General features: G+C 30.6%; 2 long non-coding RNA genes across 2 annotated transcripts in view; both read right to left on the bottom strand.

Moving 5' to 3' along the window:
* LOC111084958 overlaps positions 1 to 2,793 on the bottom strand; it is a 50,725-nt gene extending 47,932 nt beyond the window's left edge. The window contains exon 1 of the long non-coding RNA XR_002609834.1: positions 2,471 to 2,793. This is a non-coding gene — a long non-coding RNA (uncharacterized LOC111084958). The remainder of the gene's footprint in view (positions 1 to 2,470) is intronic.
* A 1,043-nt stretch (positions 2,794 to 3,836) lies between these two features.
* The window catches only part of LOC111084954, a 45,436-nt gene continuing 44,673 nt past the window's right edge, over positions 3,837 to 4,599 (bottom strand). The window contains exon 4 of the long non-coding RNA XR_002609830.1: positions 3,837 to 4,072. This is a non-coding gene — a long non-coding RNA (uncharacterized LOC111084954). The remainder of the gene's footprint in view (positions 4,073 to 4,599) is intronic.

Genomic DNA, 4,599 nt, shown 5'->3' with positions numbered 1-4,599 from the left:
TAGAGTCAATATGTAAGACAATAATACAAAACATAAAGTAATATAGAGTCAATATGAAATACAATAATACAAAACATCGGGTAATATAGAGTCAATATGTAAGACTATAATACAAAACATCGGGTAATATAGAGTCAATATGTAAGACTATAATACAAAACATCGGGTAATATAGAGTCAATATGTAAGACAGTAATACAAAACATCGGGTAATATAGAGTCAATATGTAAGACAGTAATACAAAACATCGGGTAATATAGAGTCAATATGTAAGACAATAATACAAAACATCGGGTAATATAGAGTCAATATGAAATACAATAATACAAAACATCAAGTAATATAGAGTCAATATGTAAGACAATAATACAAAACATCGGGTAATATAGAGTCGATATGGAAGACAACGCGTTTCTAAACAACGAAGGAGAGGTTTGAATGTTTCTTCACCTTAAATTGTTCCTCAAAAATGTCATAAAATTGAACTTGATGTTATAATAAACATGTTAACCTTTTGTTAAGAGTTTCGTGTGCAACTTGTTTGTTTTAGAATTTTTTTGCAAGGCTACACAAGGACTACCTATGTATAGTGGTTCTTAATTTTGAACTAACAGATCAGAGGGAAGGTGTCTACAAATAATTAAACATCAAAATATTTATTTTAAAGAAAAATTGGGTGTTATCTAAACAATTTTTACGCAATATTTGGAAAAATTGGAATTGCTGCATTAAATTACATTAAATTAAAAAAAAAGATATATCCCGATATCATATTTCATTTACTTAAATGAACTTGGTACTTGTTATAGGATTGCTTTTATGTTTAGCATGTTACATACGGGACTTTTAGTGTTTTACTTCTAACAACTGACGCAATCATAAGTTCCAACTTAAAATGTAATTTCAAACCGGAGAATTACATATTATGTGACATAAATCGAGAACCATGGCATTGCTGCTTCTATAAAGTTTGTAGAGTTTAACAAATCATGGTTTATCTCTGTTAAGCACCTGTATTATAAAACAGGTAGATATCCGAGATACATCGTCTAATTGTTTATAAATCTATACGATAACCGTTTTGTTTTGGTATCTAAACAACGATAACCGTTTCGTTTTGGTATCTAAACATCTCTCTCTCTCTCTCTCTCTTTGTATATACACACAAAAACGCAGATAATATAAACATAAAAAGCAGCGATTCATCGTTTAGAAATAGGTAGAAAGATAGAAACGAATTATATCTAAATCATACGAAGATTCCATCTTTGATAGGTGAGGCCCAAGCGATGTTGCTTTACTATATTTCAAATACTACTGAGAAGGTTTCGTCACAAAGCGTAGTGTATGTAAAACACACTGTAAACGTTAGGCAAGGTTTTATCCTATGGTTCAACTTAAAATATTCTGAATAGGTATGTTAAATAACGTACGCGGAAGTTTCACTTCATACCAGTGCGTATTTATTTCAAACATACATAATTAATACGTTTAAAAGAACACGTGTTCCATAAAAAAGAAATACATGGACGTCTTTGGTAACTCGGCAGATACGTTTGCGTCAGTGGCGGTATTATTGGCAGAGTCTATAATTAATAAGGATTTGTATCAAATTTCACTGTGTTGTCGACGATAATTATCATAAATATATATTTACTATCTGCACGTGCACTAAGATGGAAGAAATGTTTTTAACAAGGAATCGAGAAACTGACAACAAATTCAACTTGATTTGAAGTATGGGAAGTTTCGTTAGTAACGAGAGTAACCATCTGAGGATTACATGTGGTTTAATTCTATAGGTTTCAGTTGTGTTTTTAACCAGGTTATGTACTTCTAGCCAGTTTATCCTACAGGGTTGGTTCATTAATTTCTTTATTCAATTTTTAATTCTGATCTATACATTTGTTGGCTACTTTTAGTCAGAAGTTGTGATAATTTACTAATTAATAAGTAGAAATTTTATTTACAAAGAACAAATTTTATCTTCAACGTTTTCCCCTTGTTTCTAGCAAATTAAGAGCAATAATACGTACTTTCTTAGATTTCAAAGTCTTTTGCTGAAATTTAAGTTTGAGCTCTCCAACTGTTTAAATGTAGTGTGAAGTGGTGTTTAGTGTAAAGACTGTTCTAAAACAGAAATATGGTATTATTTTCTAATTCTTGTGAAATTGTTTTGTTTCATATTCTATGGTTAAAGCAATTGTTTGGTTAAATGTACAATTGTAGAAATGTTGTTTTCAGTTCCCTCTATAACATTTCAAGCTATTTGTTTTCAGTTCCTTTAACATTTCAGGCTGTATGCTAGCTTAAGCATTGCTAACTTTTAACAACGTAGAAAAGAACCATATAATAAAAATGGAACGTACATGATATACATATATGAACCATCAACGTTTGTTTGTAAGAAACATACAATTTAGGTGTTCTTTTCTGACTAAAATACCTATATATATATATAACACTTACCTTGAAGAAATGGATTTTCAATCGGGAGGACAAAGGAGTAAAATGGCGTCATTGATATAAACAGGCTGCTGGCAGCCATATTGATGGGCATCGACTAGACTGATCACACCGATGAAAAAAAAGTGACTGGCACTAAGCAACAAGAAATGTAATTAACCTACACGTATTTTAACCTGTCATTAACTTCTTGAAATACATTGTACGTGATAGGGGTCAGTCTTGCAATATACGTCACTTCTTATACTCAAGAGTCATCAATTTCAACGTTTTAATTAATCTTAAAACTGTCAAATGTGTGTATAAGTATTTAAAAACATCCTACCTCAAGAGGCTTAGGACTATATGTATGCAAGCGTTTTGCATGACATTCAGATGGACTTCTGTGTTTCGTCACGGAAGAATAGACCAATGAGAAGTAAGCAGTATTTTACTACTCTAAAATTATGTCTCCATAATTAAGCATACAGTAACAATGCGACTTGTGGCTAGGAAATAAGTTACGTTTGTTGAAAACAAAACACAACATTGAACAAATAAACAAAGCCCAAACTACATGCTTGGAGAGTTTTTATCATCGCTCCAATAAACATAAACAACCAAATGACCTTCACACGATTCTTTGTTTACATAAAGACGGACTTATGTTTAAATATATATTAAGTACAGCTTTATTATTAGTTAAATGTTTGTTTGCAGCATACAACATTTTCATAGCAAAGAAAAACTTCTTTCCTTCAAATTCCTGAACCAAACAGCAAATGTTTCAAGATGCGTGCTTCAATTTTTTTTCAATCTTTAACCGTTTATCAAATAATAAAAATATCTGTGTGGTTTATTTCAATTCTCTAAAAGCACCACTGCTATAGCAATAAAAGTTTCTAAATGTTACTGATATCGTGCAGAACGTTCAGCAAACGAAAAAAAAAATCGACGAAGAGTATCCGATTTCAGAATCTTTACTTAAGTTTACAAAATTTTTTAAAACTAACGTTTCTGTAACTGTCTTATGACAAGGTGAATTAAACATATTTCTGCAACTTACGTTGAAAATACCTTCAGCAAATTTAAAGTTAACATATCAGCAAACTGTGATACAGTCTGTAACTTTTTGAATTTTTGTTAGAGTTCTTCCAACATTAGATATTTTTTATAAAGAAAAAACATTAAATATCAAAACTACGCTTTCCTCCAAGTAGCAACTAAATAGTCTTAGTTCTCGTGAAACAAAATAACACTTGAGGCATCAGAAACCAAACCACATTAGATATTAGTTTTATTATATTCACATAGTTATTCGACAATTTAAACAAAACAAGGCATATTGGTTTTAGTGTATTTATTTCTTTCCCTTAAAGCACAGTGACAATAGAGCAGAAACAAACAAACAAAACATATTAAGGTCATGTAAAACATTGTTCTTACATTAATACTTTAAAACAATATTTCTAGTTTCAACAATACATTTTCATAACAAACCACTACGTATAATGACAAAAGGAATCAATTATTGATATTTTCCCTACAACAATAAAGATCTGCTCCTTCGTTTTGCTTTGCAGAAGTCTTGAGGAGGATGAAGAACCTCTTGAGGTGCTGATTAAGCTGGAAGGAAAACACAACATAATATAACGGGAAATGATGTAGAAAACATGCACAGACATACTGTTGTTTAATGTACTTAAAGGAAAAGCTTATAGGACAATATAATACATATTGAGGTCAAACATCACACCCAAAAAATTCTGCATTAAGGTATATTGAAGTATTGGTTTGGTGTCTGTGTAACAACGAATGTTAGCACAACATGAACTCTTGTCGCTGTCTTGAAGTTACATATAGAATGAACTTTTTTCACAGTTTAATCACTTAAATATGTTAATATTCCTCAAAATATAACTGTCATTTATTTATTTTAAGCTGTAAACCTGAATAACAAGAATCATAAGTAAATTAACTAACTAGCGCTGGGCTTCACAAAGTTACAGTTGTCTATGAACACTTTAGTAACCAAACTCAACAATTCTATTTAAAAACAGTTACAGTTTTCTATGAACACTTTAGTAACCAAACTCAACAATTCTATTTAAAAACAGTTACAGTTTTCTATGAACACTTTAGTAACCAAACTC

This window comes from Limulus polyphemus, unplaced genomic scaffold (genome assembly GCF_000517525.1).
Source record: "Limulus polyphemus unplaced genomic scaffold, Limulus_polyphemus-2.1.2 Scaffold183, whole genome shotgun sequence".
NCBI lineage: Eukaryota > Metazoa > Arthropoda > Merostomata > Xiphosura > Limulidae > Limulus > Limulus polyphemus.
This window is presented reverse-complemented; position numbering and strand designations above follow the sequence as displayed.